At 41.0% G+C, this 26,166-nt stretch overlaps 1 protein-coding gene across 1 annotated transcript in view; it reads right to left on the bottom strand.

Annotated features, from left to right (window-relative positions):
* The window catches only part of LOC122435290 (odorant-binding protein-like), a 41,977-nt gene extending 18,588 nt beyond the window's left edge, over positions 1–23,389 (bottom strand). Inside the window, exon 1 of the transcript XR_006267626.1 lies at positions 23,301–23,389. The gene's annotated coding sequence lies outside the window, so the exon portion shown is untranslated. The remainder of the gene's footprint in view (positions 1–23,300) is intronic.
* Positions 23,390–26,166: the final 2,777 nt, after the last annotated feature.

Below are 26,166 nucleotides of genomic sequence, written 5' to 3'. Positions count from 1 at the left end.
TTTAGATCCTGTTTTGGAAAGAACGAATATTTCCATAGAGAAGGTTTTGAGTGATGTTCTGAGTACTGTTGGAAGAGGGAGTTTAGTGTGTATCTGTGAGAAGAACACAACACGTCTCAAGTACAAATGTGCTTTGAAAGTTTGCCTTGGTTGGTTGTATCTCTCACAGTTCTACAAGCTTGTTCACTTTAAAAAAAATTTTTTTTTCCTATGGGGACCATTTTTTAACACTTTCTTGAATTTGTTGTAATTTTGCTTCTATCTTTTGTTTTTTTGTTTTTTTTTTTTTTTTTTGCCACTGAGGCATGTGTGATTTTAGCTCGCCAACCACCAATCAAACCCACACTCTATGCATTGGAAAGTGTAGTCCTTATCTCTGGACCATGGAGGTAGTCCTTGGAAGTTTACTCACTTAGATAAGACATCCCATTTAAAGGAATTATGAGACAATCAATACAGACAAAACCTAGTAACTGGTCTGTGGATTGTGGTGTTGAAACATTTAGAAATAAATTTAACAATTTCATAGTTATTTCACATTCATAGTGGAAAATAAAGGCATTTTTATTCATAAATTAGTTCTCTGTGAATCAACACATTCTGCAAAATTATTAGTATTTGAAATAAGCAGAAATACAATGCTCTTTATATTTAATTCTCATGTATGTGTAAAACAGAGACTCCTCTCCAGTATGCTATTATGTCTGTGCAGTAACAAGAAAGCATGCATATGTATATAAGATTGTTATAAAACTTTTGTTGGAGTATGGTTGCTTCACATTGTTGTATTAGTTTCTGCTTACAAAAGGGAATCAGCTGTCTACAGGCTTCCCTGGTAAAGAATCAGCCTGCAACGCAGGAGACCCTAGTTTGATTCCTGGGTCAGGAAGATTCCCCTGGAGAAGGGATAGGCTACACACTCCAGTATTCTTGGCTTCCCTGGTGTCTCAGATGGTAAAGAATCTGCCTGCAGTGCTGCAGACTTGGGTTTGATCCCTGTGTTGTGAAGATCCCCTGGAAGAGGGCATGGCAGTATTCTTGCCTGGAGAATATTCTCTCCAGTATTCTTGCTTGGAGAATCCCCATGTACAAAGGTGCCTGGCAAGCTACAGTCTATAGGGTCACATGGGTTGGACACAAGTGAGTGACTGAGCACATATATATTAACTTTTTTTTTTTTTTATTTCCTTCCTGTTGGGTCAACAAAGATCACCTAGTAGAGTTCTCTGCGCTATACAGGAGGTTCTCCGTAGTTCTCTATAAAATAGATAGAGAACATAGTATCAATTGTGTCAAAAGAAAGAAGAAGAGAAAGATGCTGGGAAAGACTGAAGGCAGAAAGAGAAGGAGTCGACAGAGAATGAGATGGTTGGATGGCATCACCGCCTCAGGGACATGACTGTTCAAAGTCCAGGAGATAGTGAAAGACTGGGAAACCTGGCGTGGTGCAGTCCATGGGATCACAAAGTGTTGGACACAACTTAGCAACTGAACAACAACATCAATTGTGTATATATGTCGATACCAATCTCCAAATCCATCCCAGCCTCCTCTTCCCCACTGGTGTCCATATGTTTGTTCTCTATATCTAAGTCTCTACTTCTTCCCTGGAATTCAGTTTGTGTGTTCTTTTCTAGATTCCACATACACGTGTTACTACATGATATGTGTTTCGTTTTTGACTTCCTTCCCTCTGTCTGGCATTCTGAAGTTCCACTCACATCTCTGCAAATGGCTGAGTATTATTCCATTGTGTGTATTTTTGCCTTGGAAATCCCATAAACCGAGGTGCCTGGTGGACTATAGTCCACGGGGTCACGGTCAGATGACATGATGAGCAAACAGCAACAAAAACAATGACATCTTTTTCAATTCCTCTGTGGATGGACACTTGGGTTGCTTCCATGTCCTGTTTATTGTAAATGGGGCTGCTGTATGGTGGAGTAAATGTATATTTTGGAATTATGGCCTTCTGTGGGCATGTAGAATATAAACAAATCTTTTAGTAGGACCTAAAAGTTATGACCAACCTAGATAGCATATTAAAAAGCAGAGACATTACATTGCCAACAAAGGTCCGTCTAGTCAAGGCTATGGTTTTTCCAGTGGTCATGTATGGATGTGAGATTTGGACCATAAAGAAAGCTGAGCACCGAAGAATGGATGCTTTTGAACTGCGGTGTTGGAGAAGAGTCTTGAGAGTCCCTTGGACTGCAAGGAGATCCAACCAGTCCATCCTAAAGGAGATCAGTCCTGGGTGTTCATTGGAAGGACTGATGATGAAGCTGAAACTCCAATCCTTTGGCCACCTCATGTGAAGAGTTGACTCATTGGAAAAGACCCTGATGCTGGGAGGGATTGGGGGCAGGAGCAGAAGCGGACGACAGAGGATGAGATGGCTGGATGGCATCATCCACTAGATGGGCATGAGTTTGAGTAAACTCCGGAAGTTGGTGATGGACAGGGAGGCCTGGCGTGCTGTGGTTCATGGGGTCGCAAAGAGTCGGACAAGACTGAGCAACTGAACTGAACTGAATTCTGTCTAAAGGATTAATTAGCAAAATAAAATATAAACCACTTTAATGCAAAGTCATATGGGCACAAGAGTGGGGCTTAGTGATTAAACCTCCACCACGGAGAGCGACGGTGCACGGTGCTGGAACTGTGAGCGACCAAGAGGAGATACCCCACATCCAATATCAGGAGCGGTGACTGAGAGGAGATACTCCGTATCCAAGGTCAGAGAAACCCCAGTAAGACGGCAGACGCTGGAAGAGGGCATCAGAGGGCAGGCAGACTGAAGCCACAGTCACAGACAACTAGCCAATCTGATCACACGGACCACAGCCATGTCTAACTCAGTGAAGCTATGAGCCATTCCGTGTAGGGCCACCCAAGACAGGCGGGTCATGGTGGAGAGTTCTGACAAAATGGGGTCCGCTGGAGAAGGGAATGCCAAACCACTTCAGTACTCCTGCCTAGAGAATCCCATGAAGAGTATGAAAAGGCAGAAAGATAGGATTCTGAAAGATTAACTGTCCATCTGGGACAGTGTCCAACTGGGGACACTGATCATCCCCAGGAAAAAGAAAGGCAAAAATGCAAAATGGCTGTCTGAGGAGGCCTTACAAATAGCTGTGAAAAGCAAAGGAGAAAAGGAAAGATACTCCCTTTTGAATGCAGAGTTTCAAAGAATAGCAAGGAGAGATAAAGCCTTCCTCAGTGATCACTGCAAAGAAATCAAGGAAAACAACAGAAAGGGAAAGACTAGAGATCTCTTCAAGAAAATTAGAGATACCAAGGGAATATTTCATGAAAGATGGGCTCTATAAAGGACAGAAATGGTATGGGCCTGACAGAAGCAGAAGATATTAAGAAAAGGTGGTAAGAATACACAGAAGAACTGTACAAGAAAGATCTTCATGACCCAGACAATCATGATGGTATGATCACTCACCTAGAGTCAGACATCCTGGAATGTGAAGTCAAGAGGGCCTTAGGAAGCATAGTGGAGGTGATGGAATTCCAGTTGAGCTATCTTAAATCCTAAAAGATGACTCTGTGAAAGTGCTGCATTCAATATGTCAGCAAATCTGGAAAACTCAGCGGTGGCCACAGGACTGGAAAAGGTCAGTTTTCATTCCAGTCCCAAAGAAAGGCAATGCCAAAGAATGCTCAAACTACCACACAACTGCACTCATCTCACACGTTCATAAAGTAATGCTCAAAATTCTCTAGGGCAGGCTTCAACAACATGTGAACCGTGAATTTCCAGATGTTCAAGCTGGTTTTAGAAAAGGCAGAGGAACCGGAGATCAGATAGCAAACATCCGCTGGATCATCGAAAAAGGAAGAAAGTTCCAGAAAAACATCTATTTCTGCTTTTTTGACTATACCATAACCTTTGACTGTGCGGACCACAACAAACTGTGGAAAATTCTGAAAGAGATGTGAATACCAGACCACCTGACCTGCATCTTGAGAAACCTGTATGCAGGTCAGGAAGCAACAGTTAGAACTGGACATGGAACAACAGACTAGTTCCAAGTAAGAAAAGGAGTACGTCAAGGCTGTATAGTGTCTGGAAAAGATTGAAGGCAGGAGAAGCGGAGGACAGAGGATGAGATGGTTGGATGGCATCACCAACTCAATGGACATGAGTTTGGGTAAACCCTGGGAGTTGGTGATGGACAGGGAAGCCTGGTGTGCTGCAGTCCATGGGGTCGCAAAGGTCTGACAGAACTGAGCAACTGAACTCAACTGAACCTATGATCATGTGTCTGTGGATGGCTTCCTCTAAGTTTAATGATATTTCTTCTTTACTTCTTCAATAATTTTCTATTACATCTTCTTGACCTGCAAATTTATGGAACATTCTACTCAATGTCTTTGATAGGTAAAGTGCTGCAGCCAGCGCAGCAGGTAGGGATCAAAAGTGGTGGGCACACATTTTGGGTAAAAGAAACTAGAGACATAATTAAAGTTTTAAAGATGGGTCCAGGGGACTCAAGACCTCTTGGATCAAGAATCTTGTTCCTCGGAACCACATCACTTTTATTTAGTGTCTTGGCAAGCAGAAAGTTCTGTTGTGCTACAATGAAGTCAGCTTTCTGTGTCCCCAGTAACATTTCCCATTTTACTGATTACTTAAACTATCTTTGTTATTTTCTTGTACAAGGACTGTCACCTAGCTGGAGGTCGTAGACCTACATACACCTTGGGACAACATCTTAGTGTGTGCGCAAGCAGTGTTCTGAACTTGCACTGACCCAGCCTTCCAAGGTCCACACTATGTTTTCCCTTAACCTAGCACGGTGTGCCAACCCCAGCTAATTAACCTGATGTACTTTTATTTGTGTTATGCTGTATTGCTATATTTTGCTTTTATTCTTTTACCATGGTGATTTTCTCATGGCTTAGCCAGAGCAACAGGCGACTATTAACCCCTGCAGTAAAGGACATTAGAAAATTTTGGATTTAAAATATATTACCTTTCGTAATACATCGTGCAAGTAATCTGTATATATCATCAGGAGTATTAATTCCATAAACACAATTCTGTTTATAGCTTCCTCATACTCTTTATCTTTTGAGTTTCTGGTAAAATAATCCATTTCTATTAATATAGTTTTTATAGATACACACAGTCACACAAATATGTATAGATGTGTGTATATATACATATATACATATATATACATGTATATGTATATGCATACACATATGTATATACATATGTGTATATACATACACATATGTATATACATATTTACATGTACACATATATACGTGTATATGTATATACATGTACACATATCTATATACATGTACACACATGTGTGTGTATATACATGTACCCACAGAGATATACATGTATATGTATACACACACATATATATACATGTATACATATGTGTATGTGTATACACATATATACAAATGTGTATATATACACAGAGAGAAATATAGATATGTGTGTATGATATTTCAGAATTGTTGTCTTGTTCATGCCAGGTCTTGCATTTCAAAATTTCTTAAGAGTTTTACCCCCTGTCTGTGTGTTCAGTTACCTCTCTGTTTATCCACAAATCCAGTCCAGGGTTTCCCGACGTTCTGTGAGGACCAGAGTCACAATTCCAAGTGCATACAGTCTGCTATACAATTAAACATTGTCCTTGACCTCCATGACTACCAACTAAGCCATGGAAACATTACTGGTGCTTTGACGTTGGCCAGCTGTAGCCCATTTGGAGACCATGTCTCAGTTCACTTCAGTCACTCAGTCATGTCTGACTCTTTGGGACCCCATGAACCGCAGCACGCCAGGCCTCCCTGTCCATCACCAACTCCCGGAGTTTACCCAAACCCATGTCTGTTGTGTCAGTGATGCCATCCAACCATCTCATCCTCTGTCATCTCCTTCTCCTCCTGCCCTCAATCTTTCCCAGCATCAGGGTCTTTCCAAATGAGTCAGCTCTCTGCATCAGGTGGCCAAAGTATTGGAGTTTCAGCTTCAACATCAGTCCCTCCAATGAACACCCAGGACTGATCTGCTTTAGAATGGACTGGTTGGATCTCCTTGAGGTCCAAGGGACTCTCAAGAGTCTTCTCCAACACCACAGTTCAAAAGCATCAATTCTTCTGTGCTCAGCTTTCTTTATAGTCCAACTCTCATATCCACACATGACTACTGGAAAAACCATAGCCTTGACTAGACGGACTTTTGTTGGCAAAGTAATGTCTCTGCTTTCTACCATGCTGTCTAGGTTGGTCATAACTTTCCTTCCAAGGAGCAAGCATTTTTAATTTCATGGCTTCAATCACCATCGCAGTGATTTTGGAGCCCAGAAAAATAAAGTCTAAAACATTGATTGTTTCATCACTTAGATTGTTTCATCACTTAGAGTATTATTTTCCCAGGTATTAGATCTAATATCAGAGCTGTGACCCCAACCCTTGTAATCAGTTCTGTATCTTAAGGGGACTAGTTCCTGTAGACTGCAAACAACTCAACCACCATGGGGAGCTGACCAGTGTGTTCTGCCCAGGACAGTGGGAAGGCCAGTCCTTGGAAATCCTAGCATCCACCGGCGTTGGAAACATAAGAGGTTGGAAGACCATCTTTAAATGTTATGAACACTCATAACTTCTAGACTGAGCTGTCAATCATCTTGTACCTGTCAATCATCTGTCAATCATCTTGTAATCAAAGGTGAACACTGCCCTGAGTCATGGTCCTATTAATTGACCAAGGCTCAGGAGCTTCTCCACCTTTGATTCCTAGTGATCCAAAGGCTAAGAAGTATCAGTCCTTCAGCTCAATTGCAGAAGTACTGGTACTCCCAGAATACACGTTTCTCACTTGTGGCCCATGGCTTCCTAAGCTTCCTCTCTATGAAGCTCAGAGATTGGAATACAGGTTCCCTTCCTGTTATGAATGAGATGCTCTCTAGGGACGTGTTTTTTGACCACACTGCCCCCTCCCACTGCAGTATGAGAATCATAAGCCTGTCCCCTGACCCTTGATTGCTTAATCCTTTTTCTCCTTCTCCAGTGGACACCTCTAGGACATCTCTATTTACTCCATCATTGTCTCTGATGGGATAGCTAACCTCTTCAAGGCGTATGTTTCTGGATGGCTAAGTTTAATGTGTGTTTTTCTGTGTTAGACAATGGGGGCTTTTGGAACAAACACTGTAAATTAACCAATTTATTTAAACCTTCAGAAATGAAACACCTCCAGACCAGACATGATTAGTGACCAGGAGAGATGAGATGGGAAAGGGAGTGTGAGTGAGAAGAGAGAAGGATCATGTTGATCAGGAACCAGGAAGGTCGTCTTTGTGTCGTTGATCATGATTCTGTGCAGAGAAGGACCTGTCTGGTCTCAGGGACTTCTCTAGGTGAATAAAACAGGACCAAAAGTTTAGTAGAGTCGACTGTGAGACGTCTGACAAGGCTGAGCCTCAGGCATTAGGCTGTCCAGGGCACAGGGAGCTGGTAGCTGATCCGGTGCACAGAATCCTGGTGGACCTCACTAATCCACACCTCTGTGATGTGGGGGTCTGTGTGGAATTTTCCCAAGGATATACTTACGGGGTGGACTTTCTCGATGGGCTGTATTCTAGGAGCTGTGATTTCAGAATGCACGTTCGTATTCTGTGATTAGAGCATATGCCTTAAATCCCATAAGTTTTGTCCTTTGGGGCTTCAAGAATCAATTTATTAGTTTTTATTTTATAGTGGAGTATATATAGTTTATATATTTCATAGTGGAGTATATATAGTTGATTCATAATATTGCATTAGTTTCATGGGTACAGCAAACTGAATAGTTTATAATAATAAAATGTGTAGTTTCTATGTACATACATTAATATCTATTCTCATTCAGATTCCTTTCCTATTTAGGGTTTTGTGGAGTATTTCATATATTTCCCTGTGCTCTACAGTTGAAAGTTCTTGTCTATCCATCCTATATATAATAGTTTGCATCTGCCAGCCCCAAACTACCCTCCCTTCTCTTCCCCAACCCTCTTCTCCTTGCTAACCACAAGCCTGTTCTCCATGTCTGTGAGTCTGTTTCTCTTTTGTAAATAAGTTCCTCTGCATCATAATATAGATGGCACATATAAGTGGTATCATGTGATATTTATCTTCCTCTTTTGACTTACTACAGTTGGTATGACAATATCTAGCTCCACCCATATTGGTGCAAATGCATGATTTCATCCTTTTTTATGTCTGAGTAATATTCGATTGAATATATACAGCACCTCTTTCTTATCATACTCACCTGGAAGCTAGTGTTTTTCTTTGCTTTTTTTCTTTCATTTTTTAATTCAACAGAAAATCAAAAGTCACACTTTACCCTAGATCTGTGTCATTTTCTGAGGCTGACTTAGTTTAGAAAGTTTAAAGATCTTGGTTTAAGAAAATCAGCTTCTGATGGGGGATATAATTCAAATGTATGTTTCAGAGAGTGTTGCTGGAAGGCCTTTCCATTCTGTGAGAATCATGTGAGATTAAACACTGGTCTTGCAAAAGAAAAAAAAAAAAAATATGAGTTGTATTTAATCCCGATTTCCCAGGAGGAGGAATGTGTGTGGACAACCATGACGTCAGGACTGACGGGAACACCAACGAGTTTCCCCCAGTTTGTGGAAATTCCTGCTTCTGTCTGATGACACTGGTCTGCAAGATTCCTGCAGGATAGGCTTCGTCACTAAAGCTGCTTAGAATTAATCGATCAACCAACTGACACTTTAACATGGTTCCAGAGAAGGGAAATTAGCTACTGTGACAAAGTTCTCTAATGACAGAATGTAAGTTGTTGGGAAAAAAAAAAAAAAACACCATATATATATATATAAAACCTACAAAATTTGGCAGGTATGAAATCACACCAGGTGTCCTTATTGATTTATTATTGGAACAATATTCAGTTCAGTTCAGTTCAGTTGCTCAGTCGTGTCCGACTCTTTGCGACCCCATGAATCACAGCACGCCGGGCCTCCCTGTCCATCACCAACTCCCGGAGCTTACTCAAACTCATGCCCATTGAGTCGGTGATGCCATCCAGCCATCTCATCCTCTGTCGTCCCCTTCTCCTCCTGCCCCCAATCCCTCCCAGCATCAGGGTCTTTTCCAATGAGTCAACTCTTCACATGAGGTGGCCAAAGTACTGGAGTTTCAGCTTCAACATGAGTCCTTCCAATGAACACCCAGGACTGATCTGCTTTAGGATGGACTGGATGGATCTCCTTGCAGTCCAAGGTACTCTCAAGAGTTTTCTCCAACACCACAGTTCAAAAGCCTCAATTCTTCTGTGCTCAGCTTTCTTTGTGGTCCAAATCTCACATCCACACACGACTACTTGAAAACCATAGCCTTGACTAGACGGACATTTGTTGGCAAAGCAATGTCTCTGCTTTTTAATATGCTGTCTAGGTTGGTCATAACTTTCCTTCCAAGAAGCAAGCATCTTTTAATTTCATGGCTGCAATCACCATCCATAGTGATTTTGGAGCCCAGAAAAATAAAGTCTAAAACATTTATTGCTTCATCACTTAGATTGAGTATCATTTTCCCAGGTATTAGATCAAATATCAGAGTTGTGACCCCAACCCTTGGAATCAGTTCTATATCTTGAGGGGGCTAGTTCTTGTAGACTGCAAACAGCTTGACCACCATGGGGAGCTGACCAGTGTGTTCTGCCCAGGACAGTGGGAAGGCCAGTCTTTGGAAATCCTAGCATCCACCGGCGTTGGAAACATAAGAGGCTGGAAGACCATCTTTAAATGTTATGAAGACTCACAACTTCTAGACTGAGCTGTCAATCATCTTGCACCTGTGAACACTGCCCTGAGTCATGGTCCTTTGTATTGACCAAGGCTCAGGCGCTGCTCCACCTTTGATTCCCAGTGATCCAAAGGCTAAGAAGTATCAGTCCTTCAGCTCAATTGCAGAAGTGCTCTCAAAATACACATGTTTCTCAGCTGTGGCCTGTGGCTTCTTACGCTTCCTCTCTGTGAAGCTCAGAGGCTGGAATACAGGTTCCCTTCCTGTTATGAATGAGATGCTCTCTAGAGACGTGTTTCTTGACCATACTTCCCCCTCCCACTGCAGTAAGAGGATCATAACCCTGCCCCTTGTCCCGTGATGGTTTAGACCTTTTTCTCCTTCTACCCTGGACAGGTCAAGGGCATCTCCAGTTAATCCTTCTCAGAATTGTCTCTGATAAACACCTTTCTTAGGAAATGCATATATTTCCAGATAGTTAAATTTACTTTGCATATGTGTGTGTTTTAAAACAGAGACTTTCAGTGAAGACACAAGTAAATCTGGTTTATATTAAATCAGTGTATTTAAACCCTCAGAAATCAAACACCACCACACAGGGCATGATTAGTGACCAGGAGAGATGAGATGGGGAAGGAGTGTGACTGTGAAGAGAGAAGGATCATGATAATCAGGAACCAGGAAAGTCATCTTCATGTTGTTGATCTTGATTCCATGGGGAAGAGCACATGTCTGGTCTCAGCGACTCTCTCTGTAGGTGAACAAACAGAACCAGAGGTTTAGTAGAGGTGACTGTGTGACGGTTGACAGGGGTGAACCTCATGCAGACCATGCCCAGAGTACAGGAGCTGGTAGGTGAGCCAATGGACAGAATCCTGGCGGACCTCATACTCCACATCTCTGTGATGTAGGTAGGCGGTCCATGTAGAATTTCCCCAGATGTAAATATGGAGCAATCTTTCCCATTTGGGATGGATTCTAGTACTACTGATTTCAGAATGCAAGTTCAGGTCTGCGATTGGAATGCATTCCTCTAATCACATACATTTTGTCTTTTGGGTCTTCAAGAAATATGATATTTTAACTCTTCTTTACCTGCTGACCCCCAAGAAAAGCCCAAGAACACTAGAGTGGATAGCCTATCCCTTCTCCAGTAGATCTTCCCATCCCCGGAATTGAACCAGAGTGTCCGGCATTGCAGGTCAATTCTTTACCAAATGAGCTCTCAGGGAAGCCCACATTGGAGTCTAATTGATTATTAATGTTATATTAGTTTCTGGTGTTCAGCAATGTGAAGTTTCTACATACATATAGCTATTCTTTTTCAGATGATTTTCCCAATTAGGTTTTTACAGAGTATTGTATATACTTCCCTGTACTATACTGGAAGCCTTTTTGGTCTTTCCATCCTGCATAGAATAGTTTGCATCTGATAACCCCAAACTCCCAATCCTTCTCTTGCCCTACCCTTCCCCATGGCAACCACAAGTATTTTCTCTATGTCTGCGCATCTCTTTCTGTGTTGCAAATATGGTCCTTCAGGTCACGTTTTAGGTTCCCCATATAAGTGATATCATATGGTATTTGTCTTTCTGTCTGACTGACTTCAATTAGTGTGACAGTCTCTCAGGCCAATGGATATTGCTGCAAATGGCCATGATTTCACTCTTTTTGTGGCTGAGCAATATTGCATGGAATATATATGTGCCACACCTTTCTTATCATATTCACCTGGAAGCAAGGGTTTTTCTTTGTTCTTTTTCTTTCATTTTTCTTTCTCCATAGAAAATTACAAGCCACAATTTAGCCTCATCAGTGTTTTTTATGAGGCTGTCTTACTTTTGAAAGTTTAAAGATCTCACTTTAGGAAAATCACCTTCTGAACAGGAATATAATTCAAATGCGTGTTTCAAACAATGTGGTTGTAAAGCCTCTCCGGTTCTGTCAGAATCATGCGAGTTTACACACAGGTCCCACAGAAAACATGAGCTCTTTAATTTCAGTTTTTCTGAAGGAGGGATGTGTGTGGACCAACATGAGGGTAGGACTAACAGTAATACTAATTAGTTTTCACCAGCTTGTGGCCATTCCTGCTTCTCTCTGATAACCCTGGTCTGCAAGTTTACTGCAGGTGAAGGCTTTCCCACCAAAGCTGCTCAGCATGAATCAACCAACTCTTTTGCAATGCAATATGACTCAAGAGAAGAGAAATTACATAATGTAAGAGAAAAGTCTCTAGTGATAGAATGTAAACTATTGTGACCAAGAAAGTGTTACCTACAAAATTTGGCAGGTATGAAATCATAAAGTGTACTTAGTGATTTATTTGATGAAACAGCACTAATAACAGACCATGCTAACTTACGATTAGGTTGTTTTCAAGTTATTTTCATCCCACGGAAAAACATTTATCTGGAGAAAAAAGGAAACAATCCATCAATTACTACCATTCCCTAAATTTTGCATTGCTTTAATTTTTTTTAAGTAGGAGATTATATAAGTGATTACTTATGGAAGAACATATTGTCAATAACTTGATTTGTTTCCTGACAGCATATTTGCATATGAGGTGAAAGGTATGTTCAGAAAAAATATACTTCCATTACCAGCTGTGGTTAAATCCCTCATGTTTTCTTCTGAAATCCCCCGTTTTACAGTCTCCTCCTTGAACTCCTCTAAGTCTTCCTTATCAACGTCACTTTCTTTGCCTGAATATCACCATGCAAGAGGTAGAAATTTACATGTTAGAAGTCCTAAAAATTTCTTAATACAGAATGAAAACAATGTGCCTATCAGATTTCACTTGGAATAATTTAAGAAGTCTCAGTTACCATTTCCTATGACACAGATATCTAATGTCTCTCTGAAAACTTAATTCCTGTCCAGTTCTGTAACTAGTCCCACCACCACCACCCCAGCATCAGAAACAGGACCTCAAAGACTCATAGGAGCTCCAAGAATTTGGGGCTCCTTCCATGACAGTCAGGAACCAACTTGCTCCTTGACCAACTTCCTAGTGTCTGTGCCTGCCACTCAAGTCTTGTTGTGAATCCAGATAAACAGGAAACAGGGTTCTCCCCTGACAGACATATTCACTACATCACACAAACGAATGGGAGATGATTTATTCCTTAATAATGCACCATTCTACCCAGTACCTTTTCTGATATAGACACCTGATATCCTATTGGTTCACACACCACTTAGTGCTTCTCTGTGGTTATTTGAGATGATGTCAGTGTGGACAAGATAATGCACTGGGATAACTGAATGGGATAAAGATTAATTAGAAAAGTTTTTTTTCCAAAGCTTAGAGTGCATTGGGAAATTTGTAGAAAATAAAGCCACTGAGGTCAGACTCATTATAGCCACAGCTTGCAATTAATTGACATGTTAAGAAAATTTCTAGTAGCAATCAATTTTTTTAGTTTCAACAGGTAGGAATTATTTGGAAATATTTGATGATGTGACATCCACACCCTATGACCTCCTGTCTCTTGGTACTTTACCTTCCCTGATCTTTAACTCTGAACATAAAGATGCAGGTCTTATACACTGAATACTGTCAACACCTCCTGAGATTCTGAATGAAAGTCCTGACAGTGGACCTGTTATGTGACAATGGCAATGCAACTATGGGATGTCATACATACCGAATAGTAGAACCTGTTCTATCTTCTTGGACGTTCGAGACTCGCTGGCACTTTCATCCACATTGACATTAATTGCTATCAAAGCTTTTTCAGAAACATGAATAAATTCAATTTTCTTCTTACCATCATCTGTGAGAGAGAGAAAAGTTACAGATACACAACCCCGCCTTAATTTAATGTCATTTAGATATATATTGTGCAGAGAAGGAAATGGCACTCCACTCCAGTACTCTTGACTGGAGAATCCCATGGACAGAGGAGCCTGGTGGGCTGCCATCTGTGGGGCTGCACAGAGGTGGACACAACTGAAGTGACTTAGCAGCAGCAGCAGCAGATGTATTGTGCCATATTGTGGGCATTCACAAGAGTCCATGCTGTATTGATGTGTGTGTCAATTCATGGGTGCTCTGAATACTACCGTTCTTATGACAACTAGGAAAGCAGGCAATATATTTCCTCACCCCCACCTTTTCCTACAGTTAACCAGTCACTTCTTGCTATCTTCTAAGATGCTTTCTAGAACATGTGGTGTAATGGACTTAGCAGCTTTTTAAAAAATGTCTTCAGTTAGATTGTTTATTTTTGGCTCTCCTGGGCTTTTGTGGCTGTGCGGGCTTTCTCTACTACCAGCGAGCAGGGGCTACTCTCTAGTTGCAGGGCACAAGCTTCTCATCGCAGTGGCTTCTCTTGTTGTGGACCATGGGCTCTAGGGGTTGTAGGCTTCAGCAGTTGTAGATTGGGGGCTCAGTATTCCCAACTCCCAGGATTTAGACCAAAGGATCAGTAGCTGTGGTGCATGGGATTCATTGCCCCAGGTCACGTGGGATCGACCCGGACCAAGGATCCAACCTGTTACCCCTGCAGTGGCAAGTGGAGTCTTCACCACTGGATGACCAGGGAAGTTCCCAACAGTTTTTTTAAACAGCATGGGCGTATAAAAAAACTTGTTTCAAAATGTCTTTGTATTTCTATTTCCCAGCCATGAAATTGATTTCTGCTGACCAAATTCAATTTACCATTCAAAACCTTGTGTTCCTAAGTGCCTACGCTGGACCAAGGAACCTTTCGAAGACTTTATTTTAATTGCCATGTTTCCCCTGCCCCTCAGTCTGGGGTATGACAGAGCCCACAGGCATGTATGTTGGTGTGAAGACATTTTACCTGCTGGGAAATGCAGGTAGTGACCACCTAGTCGTGAGCTCCGTCCCCACCTGAAGGGCCGCCCCTCCTCTCTGCCCTGACTGCCTACTCAGCGCCATGTGTCTGCACAAGAAGCAGCTCTGACCTACTGCCTGTCACCTGTACACCCTCTACATTCATTCTCTCTCCTGGCCTCTGGCACACCTTCCCACAATCACTCAGTATAATGGGAGGAAAAACCAGTCAGCTGTGTTCCCGAAACATGGAAACACCACTGCTCAGTGTATAAGCACACTCACTAGTCTACTTGAGAAAGAGAACATTAGTAGCTGAAGCCACTTTATAGTCTCATAGCCCCAGACAGGGTATATGCAGCTTGCCCAAGGCCACAGTGAGTCCATGAGACTTGGGTCACATTGGGACAATTTAAGTCAGATTATGCATGTCCTCAGATTGCTCACGGGCTTCCCAGGTGGGGCTAGTGGTAAAGAACCTGGCTGGAGATAAGAGGCGAGTTTGATCTCTGGGGTCTGGAAGATCCCCTGGAAGAGGAAATGGTAACCCAGTCCTATATTCTTGCCTGGAGAATCTCATGTACAGAGAAGCCTGGCGGGCTACAGTCCAGGGGTCACAAAGAGTCAGACACGACTCAGCGACTAAACGACAACATAGGTCCCTCATCATTGTGAGGGGCCGTCCAAGTTCTGTGATTGGACACTGTGTTCATGACAAATGAGGTGCTCAGAAGATTTAGGACCAGTGCCTGGTGCAAGTTCTAATTGTTAGTAAGCCTAGAATTCAGATATATGCAGTTCTTGAGAGAAGTTAAACCAAGACTTCCAGCCAAACCTTTGTTTACCATTGAAATACTCATACTTACATTCATATGTGTAAATATAGGGAGCTATCCGTTTTCCAATAATAGGTATTATTTTCCATACTTCATTCACCCTTAAAAACAAAAGATATTTAAGTTGGTTGACAAAACTGATAAAAAATTACACGTCATTTGTTTCACCCTTTCTAACATCCCAGTTCATGTATCACGTTTGTGTCTCTGAACATTTTGACATTCACCAGAGAAGAAATATGCTATGTAACATCAAGTACATATCAAATGGCAAGGCTGTCATGTGAACACATTAAATCTGAGCATATTTCCAAAGATTAACTGCAAATACAAACTAGGTCATGTTTAAAAACAAATAAACCAGCCCATCCTAAATGAGATCAGTCCTGGGTGTTCATTGGAAGAACTGATGTTGAAGCTGAAACTCCAATACTTTGGCCACCTGATGCAAACAGCTGACTCATTTGAAAAGACCCTGATGCTGGGAAAGACTGAGGGCAAGAGGAGAAGGGGACGACAGAGGATGAGATGGTTGGACGGTATCACCAACTCCATGGACATGGGTTTGGGTGACCTCCGGGAGTTAGTGGTGGACAGGGAGGCCTGGCGTGCTGTGTGCAGGTCAGGAAGCAACAGCTAGAACTGGACATGGAACAACAGACTGGTTCCAAATAGGAAAAGGAGTACGTCAAGGCTATATATTGTCATTGTACTTATTTAAGTTATATTCAAAGTACATCATGAGAAATGCTGGGCTGGATGAAGCACAACCTGGAATCAAGATTGCTAGGAGAAATATTTATAACCTCAGATATGCAGATGATACCACACTTATGGCAGAAAGCGAAGAACTAAACAGACTCTTGATCAAAGTGAAAGAGGAGAGTGAAAAAGTTGGCTTAAAACTCAACATTCAGAAAACTAAGATTATGGCATCTGGTCCCATCACTTCACAGCAAATAGATGGAGAAGCAGTGGAAACAGTGGCTGATTTTACTTTGGGGGGGGGGGCTCCAAAATCACTGCAGATGGTGACTGCAGCCATGAAATTAAAAGACAGTTACTCCCGGGAAGAAAAGTTCTGACCAAGCTAGACAGCATATTAAAAAGCAGAGACATTACTTTACCAACAAAGGCCCATATCATCAAGGCTATGGTTTTTCCAGTAGTCATGTATGGATGTGAGAGTTGGACTATAAAGAAAGCTGAGCACTGAAGAATTGATGCTTTTGAACTATGGTGTTGGAAAAGGCTCTTGAGAGTCCCATGGACAGCAAGGAGATCCAACCAGTCCATCCTAAAGGAAATCAGTCCTGAATGTTCCTTGGAAGGACTGATGCTGAAGGTGGAACTCTAATATTTTGGCTGCCTGATGTGACGAACCGACTCATTGGAAAAGACCCTTATATGCAGAAAGATTGAAGGCGGGTGGAGAAGGGGACGACAGAGGATGAGATGGTTGGATGGCATCACCAACTCTATAGACATGAGTTTGAGTAGGCTCTGGGAATTGGTGATGGACAGGGAAGCCTGGCATGATGCAGTCCACGGGGTCACAAAGAGTTGGACATGACTGAGCGACTGAACTGACTGAATGGTCTAGTGGTTTTTCCTACACCTTTCAGTTTAAGTCTGAATTTTGCAACGAGGAGTTCATGATCTGAGCCACAGTCAGCTTCTGGTCTTGTTGTGTAGAACTCCTCCATCTTTGGCTGCTAAGAATATAATCAATCTGATTTTGATATTGACATCTGGTGATGCCCATGTGTAGAGTCATCTCTTGTGTTGCTGGAGGAGGGTTTTTGCTCTGACCAGTGCATTCTCATGGCCAAACTCTGTTAGCCTTGGCCCTGCCTCATTTTCTACTCCAAGGCCACACTTGCATCTGTCTCCAGGCATCTCTCGACTTCCAGCTTTTGGAGTCCAGTCGCTTATGATGAAAGAACATCTGTTTTTTTTGCTCTCAGTTCTAGAAGGTCTTCTAGTTATTCATAGATCCTTTCCATTTCACCTTCTTCAGCATTAGTGGTTGCTGTATAGACTTGGATTACTTTGATGTTGAATGCTGTGCCTTGAAAACAAACTGAGATCATTCTTTTCATTTTTGAGGCTGCACACAAGTACAGTATTTCAGACTCTTGTTGACTGTGAGGGCTACTCCATTTCTTGTAAGGGATTGGTGCCCACCATAGTAAATATAATGGTCATCCAAATTAAATTAAATGTTACACTGATCAAAGTTGTAAAAATGGCAAACAGGTAGAACAATATGGTATTCTTAACAAATGACTGAAAATAGAGGTAATCTCATGGAATACAATTTATATGTATGTGTATGTGTCAGTGGTCAATTTGATAGCAAGCATACAATCTATTAAAATAACAGCAACACAAACAGTTGCATCTTTTTGTTGTTGTTTAGTCCTGTCTGACTCCTTTGAGACCTCTTGGACTGTAGCCCACCAGGCTCCTCTGTGCAGGGAATTTTCTGAGTAAGAATACTGAAAAGGGTAACTGTGACTCCTGAGGTACACAGGATGCAGAGAAACTGAAGATATAGTCGACAAGATTTTGGAAATAACTATAACAGGAGGTCTGAAAAACAAAGAGATCATTTTCATCTCATCAGTCCTAGATAATGAGATCTAGCCTTGATCCTTTGGAGTGGGAACACTGACTCCAAGACCCTAAAGTTCCGGAAAACTAACCCCAGGGAGTATCAAATGGTGAGAATTCACACAAAGGGGACCACTTGAAATCAAGACCCAGCATCACCCAACCACCAGTAGCATCCTGTGCAGGATGCCTCATCTAAATGACAGATAAAACAAAACTACAATCCCAATCATCAGTGGACAGGATTACCACCTCACCCAGCCTTGCACATCAGAGCGAGAAAAATAAATAAATAAATAAAACTCAGCACAAATCTCACCGTATATGAAGCTTAGACAAACCACTGGACCAATCTTAGGAGGGCAGAAAGCAAAAGGAAAAAAGAATTCAACCTTGAAGCCTGGGAAGAGGAGACCTCAAACACAATAAGTTAAAAATAATAATAATAATAATAATGAAAAGGCAGAAAAATCCTACACATTGAAGGAACAAACCAGAAACACAGAAGTCCAAATAAATGAAGAAGAAATAGGCAAACTACCTGAAAAAGAATTCAGAATAATGATAGTAACAGTGATCAAAAACTTTGAAAACAGAATGGAGAAAATGCAAGAATCAATTAACAAAGGCCTAGAAGAATTAAAGAATAAACATACAGAGACAAACAGCACAATTACTGAAATTAAAAATACTCTAGAAGGAATCAATAGCAGAATATCTGAAACAGAAGAACAAATCAGAGGCTTCTGGGACCATATCAAATGCACCAACATTCAAATTATAGGTGTCCCAGAAGAAGAAGAGAAAAAATAAAGGGTATGAGAAAATTTTTGAAGAGATTATAGTTGAAAATTTCCCCGACATGGAAAAGGAATTAGTCAATCAAATCCAAGAGGCACAAAGAGTCCCATACAGAATAAACCCAAGGAGAAACATGCAAAGACATACTAATCAAACTAACAAAGACTAAATACAAAGAAAGAATATTAAAAGCATCAAAGGAAAAGCAACAAGTAACATACAAGGAAAGCCCCATATATTTAACAGTTGATCTTTCAGCAGACACTCTTTAGGCCAGAAGGGAACGGAAGGATATATTCAATGTACTGAAAGGGAAAAATCTACAATGAAGATTACTGTACCTGGCAAGGATCTCATTCAAAATTAATGGAGAAATAAAAGCTTTTCAGACAAGCAAAAGTTAAGAGAATTCAGTACCACCAAACCAACTTTACAACAAATGTTAAAGGAACTTTTATAGTCAAGAAATACATGAGAAGAAAAAAGATCTACAAAATCAACCCCAAACAATTAAGAAAATGGCAATAGGAACATATATACCAATAATTGCTTTAAATGTAAACTGATGAAATGCTCCAACCAAAAGACACAGACTGGCTGAAGGGACACAAAAGCAAGACACATATATATGCTGTCTACAAGAAACCCACTTCAAACATAAAGACACATAGAGACTGAAAGTGAGAGGATAGAAAAATATATCCATGCAAATGGGAAGCAAAAGAAAGCTGGCGTAGCAGTACTCTTATCAAGACAAAATAGACCTTAAAATAAAGAGATAGAGAATGACACCGCATAATGATCAAGGGATCAATCCAAGAGGAAGACATAACAAGTGTAACACCTATGCACGCAACATAGGAGCACCTCAATGCATAAGACAAACACTCACAGACATAAAAGGAGAAATTGACAGTAATGCAATAATAGTAGGAGACTTTAACACCCACTCACACCAATGGACAAATCATCAATACAGAAAATTAATATGGAAACACAAGTCTTAAATGATACATTAGATGAGATGGATCTCATTGATATCTTCAGGACATTCCATCCAGATGCAGAAGAATACACCTTCTTCTTCTCAAGTGCACATGGAACATTCTCCAGGATAGATCACATCTTGGGTCAGAAATCAAACCCCAGAAAATTTGAGAAAATTGAAATCAAATCAAGCATCTTCTCCAACCAAAATGCTATGAGACTAGATATCAATAACAAGAAAAAAAAACTGTAAAAAACACAAACACATAGAGAGTAAATGATACGTTTCTAAATAACCAACAGGTGACTGAAGAAATCAAGAGGGAAATCAAAAAATTTCTAGAAACAAATGACAATGAAAACAAGACAACTCATTAGGTAGATATACTCCTAAGTATTTTATTCTTTTTGTTGTAATGGTGAATGGTACTGTTTCCTTAATTTCTCTTTCTGTTTTCTCATTGTTAGTGTATAGGACTGCAAGGGATTTCTGTGTGTTAATTTTATATCCTGTAACTCAAAATGTAAGGAATGCAGCAAAAGCAGGTCTAAGAGGAAAGTTTATAGCAATACAATCCTATCTCAAGAAACAAGAAAAGCATCAAATAGACAACCTAATTTTACACCTGAAACAACTGGAAGAAGAAGAACTAAAAAAAAAAAAAAAATTAATAGAAGGAAAAAAATAAGAAAGATCCGAGCAGAAATAAATAAATGAAAAGAAATGAAAGAAGCAATAATAAAGATTAATAAAGCTAAAATCTGTCTTTGAGAAGGCAAGCAATATTGACAAGCCTTTAGCCAGACTCATCAAGATAAAAAGAAGAATCAAATCAACAAAAGTAGAAATGAAAAAGGAGAGGTTAAAATAGACAATGCAGACATACAAAGGATTATAAGAGACAACTTTATTATCTATTTTGAACAACTAAATGGCAATAAAATAGATAACCTGGAAGAAGTGGACAGATTCTTAGAAAAGTCCTATCTTCCAAGACTGAAAGGGAAGAAATAGAAATTATGAACAACCCAATTACAAGCACTGAAACTGAAGCTGTGATCAAAAATTCCTCCAAAAACAAAAGCCTAGGACCAGATGGCTTCACAGGAGAATTCTATCAAACATTTAAAGAGCTAATGCCTATCCTTCTAAAAACTTTCAAAAAAATGCAGAGGAAGGAACACTTCCAAACTCATTCTATGAGGCCACCATCACCCTGATACCAAAGCCAGACAAAGACAAAACACACAAAAAAGAAAACTGTAGGCCAATATCACTGATAATCATAGATGCAAAAATCCTCAACAAAAAAATTTTAGAAAACAGATTCAGCAACATATCAAAATGCTCATACACCATGATCAAGTTGGGTTTATTCCAGGGATTCACGGATTCTTCAATATATGAAAATCAATCAATGTTATACACCATATTAACAAATTGAAAGATAAAAACCAGATGAATATCTCAATAGATGCAGAAAAAGCCTTTGACAAAATTCAGCACCCATTTATGATTAAAATTCTTCTAAAAATGGACATAGAAGGAACTTACCTCAACATAGCAAAGGCCACATATGATAAGCCTACAGCAAACATTATTCTCAGTGATGAAAAATTGAAAGTATCCCCCCTAAGATCAGGAACAAGACAAGGGTGTCCACTTTCCCCACTATTATTCAACATAGTTATGGAAGTCCTAGCTACAGCAATCAGAGAAGAAAAAGAAATAAAAGGAATCCAGATCAGAAAAGAAGTAAAGCTCTCACTGTTTGCAGGTGACATGATCTGTACATAGAAAACCCTAAAGATTGTACCAGAAAATTACTAGAGCTAATCAGTGAGTTTAGCAAAGTGGCAGGACGCAGAAATCACTTGCATTTCTGTATAATAACAATGAAAAATCAGAAAGAGAAATTAAGGAATCAATCCTGCTCACCACTGCAACAAGAAGAATTAACTATCTAGGAATAAACTTACCTAAGGAGACAAAAGAACTGTACACAGAAAATTATAAGACAATGATGAAAGAAATCAAAGATGACATAAACAAATGGAGAGATACTCCATGTTCCTGGGTAGGAAGAATCAATATTGTGAAAATAACTATACTACCAAATGCAATCTACAGATTCAGTGTGATCCCTATCAGATTACCAATGGCATTTTTCACAGAACTAGAACAAAAATATATCACAATTCATATTGAAACACAAAAGACACAGAATAGCTAAAGCAGTCTTGAGAAAGAATAGTGGAGCTGGAGAAATCAACCTTCCTGACTTCAGATTATACTACAAAGATAACAGTCATCAAGACAATGTTGTACTGGCACAAAACATAAATATAGACCAATGGAACAAGATAGAAAGCCCAGAAATAAACCCATGCACCTATGGGTACCTTATTTTTCACAAAGGAGGCAAGAAGATGCAATGGAGAAAAGGCAATCTCTTTCCCAAGTGGTGCTGGGGGCGCAGTGGGGACCGTCTCTTACAAAATCTGCAGGGAGGGGTCAAGCTTCTAGTGGGGACTGTGGGTTCCAGGACATGAGCTTCTCCCCGCTGCAGTGTCCCATTTTCCTTTAACGAGGTGATGCCGGTGGAGCTTCTGGGACCCCCTCACCCCCAAGTAAAGGCTTCAGGACCATTCCCTGGAGGTTCACAGGGGAACTGCCCCCTGCCCCACCCCCACCCCACCCCCCCCCCACACACACACACACAGCTCAGAGACCCTGCTCAGCCCCACAGCTCAGGGCGTCATGCTCTCAACAGCACCCAGAGAGTTCTCTGCACATGGGGAAGACACACCCTCCCTCAGGCTCGGGGTTGACAGTTGTTTTCCTTGTGGGTGATTTTTACTTACTTGTCATAAAAGTAGAAGATGATTATGATGTATTGATCGCAAAATATAATACAACACCAGTAAATCGGGACTTTCTTTGTATTTTCTAGGTTTGCGGATGCGATGTGTATGGCTTTCCAGTCTCCTGAAAGCTAACAAAACGTTCACCTTAGAGATTTTCCTCCTTGTCTTTTTATTTCATCCAGAGTCATCCCTCTTGAGTTTCCCATCCCTTGTGCAAATCAGCACACATTATCAAATTTGACTGAACAAAATAGAATTTATAAAATAAGGTAAAAGCTGAAGTCAGAGTGAAAGAAGGAATTGAGAAATTTCAGAGGTAGGTTAAGCTCTGATCTGAAATGCAAGATCTCAAATCCAACAGTTGTTTTCTGATCCTCTTTCTCTGTTACAAGAGCAGTAAAAATGCATGGGCCAGTTAATACACAGGAGAGATGATACACCAAACAGAACAGGTATAGAGCCAGTAAATGGAGCACTGTTGCGTGGGAGGGACACAACTTGCTTATGGATCAACATAACAAACCCAGAAAAAGTACACACACACACACACACACACACACACATGACCTCCTCCCAGATCATACCGTCGCTGATACCGTTGAGGCACTTGTCACAGCTGCCTTTTCTTGAGCAGCACAAACCAGACCAAGGAGAAGAGTCAGGAACACAACCTTCATCTTGTGTCTCTTGTGGACTTTCTTCTGTCGAGGCTGAGGCTGTCCCAGTGGATGCAGAGGGTGCGAATTGGTTTCACTTTTTATAGGATCGCTATGTTGGCTTGACGTCATGAACCAATGATTGCTCCTCCTAAGCCCAAGGTTACACAGAAGTCATCTTCAATATCCTCCTTGGTATGGATGACCTTCAATGACATTTTGGGATTTTAATCATGCAGATTGCTTTAGGAGAAGGTTGAGTGAATCTGGACACTTGACCTTTAGAGTGAGTGAGAAATCACAATACACTTCCCATATTTCAGGTCAGGAACATTTATTTTCCTTTGCACCTTGAGATCCAAAATGGGATAAACTGTCCAGGACACACATCCCCCACGCCTGGATTGCTTCCTATTGTTTCCTTAACATTGAGCAAGTGGTTTAAAATTTATTTTCTTAAAATAAAATTGAGTGTGTTGTTTCCTGAAGTTAATTGATTTCCTGAGAGAACCTCAGAAAGCCTTCTACTTCTCTGAAGTGAGGAGGACATCAACACAAAGGTAATCACCTCCTCCTGCCCGATAGTGGGTTCTGTCCTCCTGGTAACTAAGAGCATGATCTGATCAGTGCCCCCTTAATGTGCTCTGAAAGGGTATGTTAGCAATGCATTTTCCTCTCTCTCTTCCCGGACACTCCTCAATCCATCCAATCTGTAATGCATCATTCACTCATTGACTCCGTTCTTTCTCAGGCAAGTGAGAAAGCAAGACAGTAGTTCTTGTGATATCTAGGATTTTTAAAGAAAAAAATTTTGCTGATTCTAAATGCTTAGCTATTTTCAAGGTCACTCAAACAGTCAAAGAATCTGTTCTTTGTCATCTTCACAACCAGGGATCTTAGTTCCCTGACCAGGGGTGGAACCAGCAGCACCTGCAGTGGAAGTGTGGCATCTTCACCCCTAGACCACCAGGGCAGTCCTGATTCAGGCTGTTTCCTGTGGGTATTGTTCTTCAAGGGCTGATTTGGGCAACCATGTGAATAACAGGTTTGTGAATAACAGGATTCTTCTGGTGAAAACAAGGACCAAAGGATCTGTGAAGGACTCTGAATCCAGAGCCATGTCCAAGGTTCATTTAGGCACATGCAAGGGAGTGTGCGTTCCAAAGCATGGTTCCTGGTCAGCTCTGTCCAGTGGACAAGCAAGAAGCATCTAGAAGGCTGGGGACACTGACCCAGGTGTAGTCTAGAAGAGACCCAGCACCCCGAAAGTGACCAATTGTCCCTGAGACCTCTGACACCAGGGAAAGACAGTCATCAAGGTTCAGTTAGACAAGTGACACTGTTTGTCCCTCAGTCGTATCCAACTCTCTGCAACCTCATGGACTGTTTTCCACCAGGCTCTTCTCCTTGGGATTCTCCAGGCAAGAATACTAGAGTGGGGAGTCATTCCCTCCTCCAGGGGATCTTCCCAACCCAAGGATCTAACCTGGGTCTTCTGCACTGCAGTCAAATTCTTTACCATCTGAGCCACTAGGAAAGCTCAATTAGACATACAGGATTGTATAAGGATGGAAGGAAGACATCCATCTTGTTCTCTAGGGAGTCCCCACCTAGAAGCAGGAAACACAAACTAGAGTTTCCTCTGAAATGGTTACCCAGGTAGTACATTTCAGCATAGCTTCCAAGGGTCCCCCATTAGTCTAAGGACAGAGTTATCATGTTTTCCACTAAATGTCAGGGAAACACTATGAGGTGCACACAGTCCAATAAAAGACAGATCAGCTCTCAATAGGAAAGGAGGAGGTAGCATCGATACTTTATCTCCAGGTTTCCTGCTAGAAATTCTCACCACTGGGAGCTTCCTTTGAGCCTGTATTGCCATTGAGAACCTCTTGAAGCTCTCCAGGTAGGCAGGAACAGAGACATGTGGATAAAAAGAAAAGTGACAAATCCATGACCTTCTTAATACTTTGGAAAATTTTAGGTTTCCAGGTTGACATGGACGGGAGGAAATTTCCTACACGTGTCAGAGAGGACCAGTCCCATAGATAAAGGTCCCATTATATCTCACCACTGGGCACCTTTGTCTCTATGTTCCAGTACTGGTGTTTATTAGTCAGCGTCTCTTTTATTTTCCGTCCTGCGTGTTAGTTTTACTTAATCATAACCAGTTAATTCCTTTGTGGATATTGCAGTCATTCTGCTTCTTGATTCACTCCTTGATCCAAGTGTGTTATTAATATCCATTTAAACGGCTTGGAGTTTTCCACCTTTTCACTGTATTTAAGAAAGGGTGAGTCTTAACTAACGTTAGGTTAGAAACAAGAGCCAGTATAAGCAGTAATCCCCAGACCCGCCCTTCTCAAGGTGGGTGCACGAGTGAAAGAAGAGTTTTGTTCTCTGCACAATGTCTGGATTTCTCCTTTATCTGACAGGAACAGACTAGAGAATCAGTTCAGTACCATGTGCCATAAATGTTTACCTGCATGTGCATCATAAAGAATGTGTGTTCTATAAGATTCCCCGTGCCCACGCTTTGTCCTGAATCCAGTAAGTTCAGATTGAGTGCCAACAAGAGCATAAGTCTCAGAATTCAGCAGGAAGCAGACAGATTCAGTACATTGTCCAGTGAGCAATCCTCCCGAGAAAGGAGTCAGATGGATATGAATGCAAGTAAGAAACAGTTGCCAAAGTTGTAGGGTAAAGAATAAAAACGGTGGAAACTTAGAGTGTGTTTAGATCCTGTTTGGGAAAGAAGGAATATTTCCATAGAGAAGGTTTTGAGTGATGTTCT

Source organism: Cervus canadensis, chromosome X (assembly GCF_019320065.1).
Source record: "Cervus canadensis isolate Bull #8, Minnesota chromosome X, ASM1932006v1, whole genome shotgun sequence".
Taxonomy (NCBI): Eukaryota; Metazoa; Chordata; class Mammalia; order Artiodactyla; family Cervidae; genus Cervus; species Cervus canadensis.
Note: the sequence above shows the minus strand (reverse complement) of the source record. Positions and strands in the feature narration are given on the sequence as shown.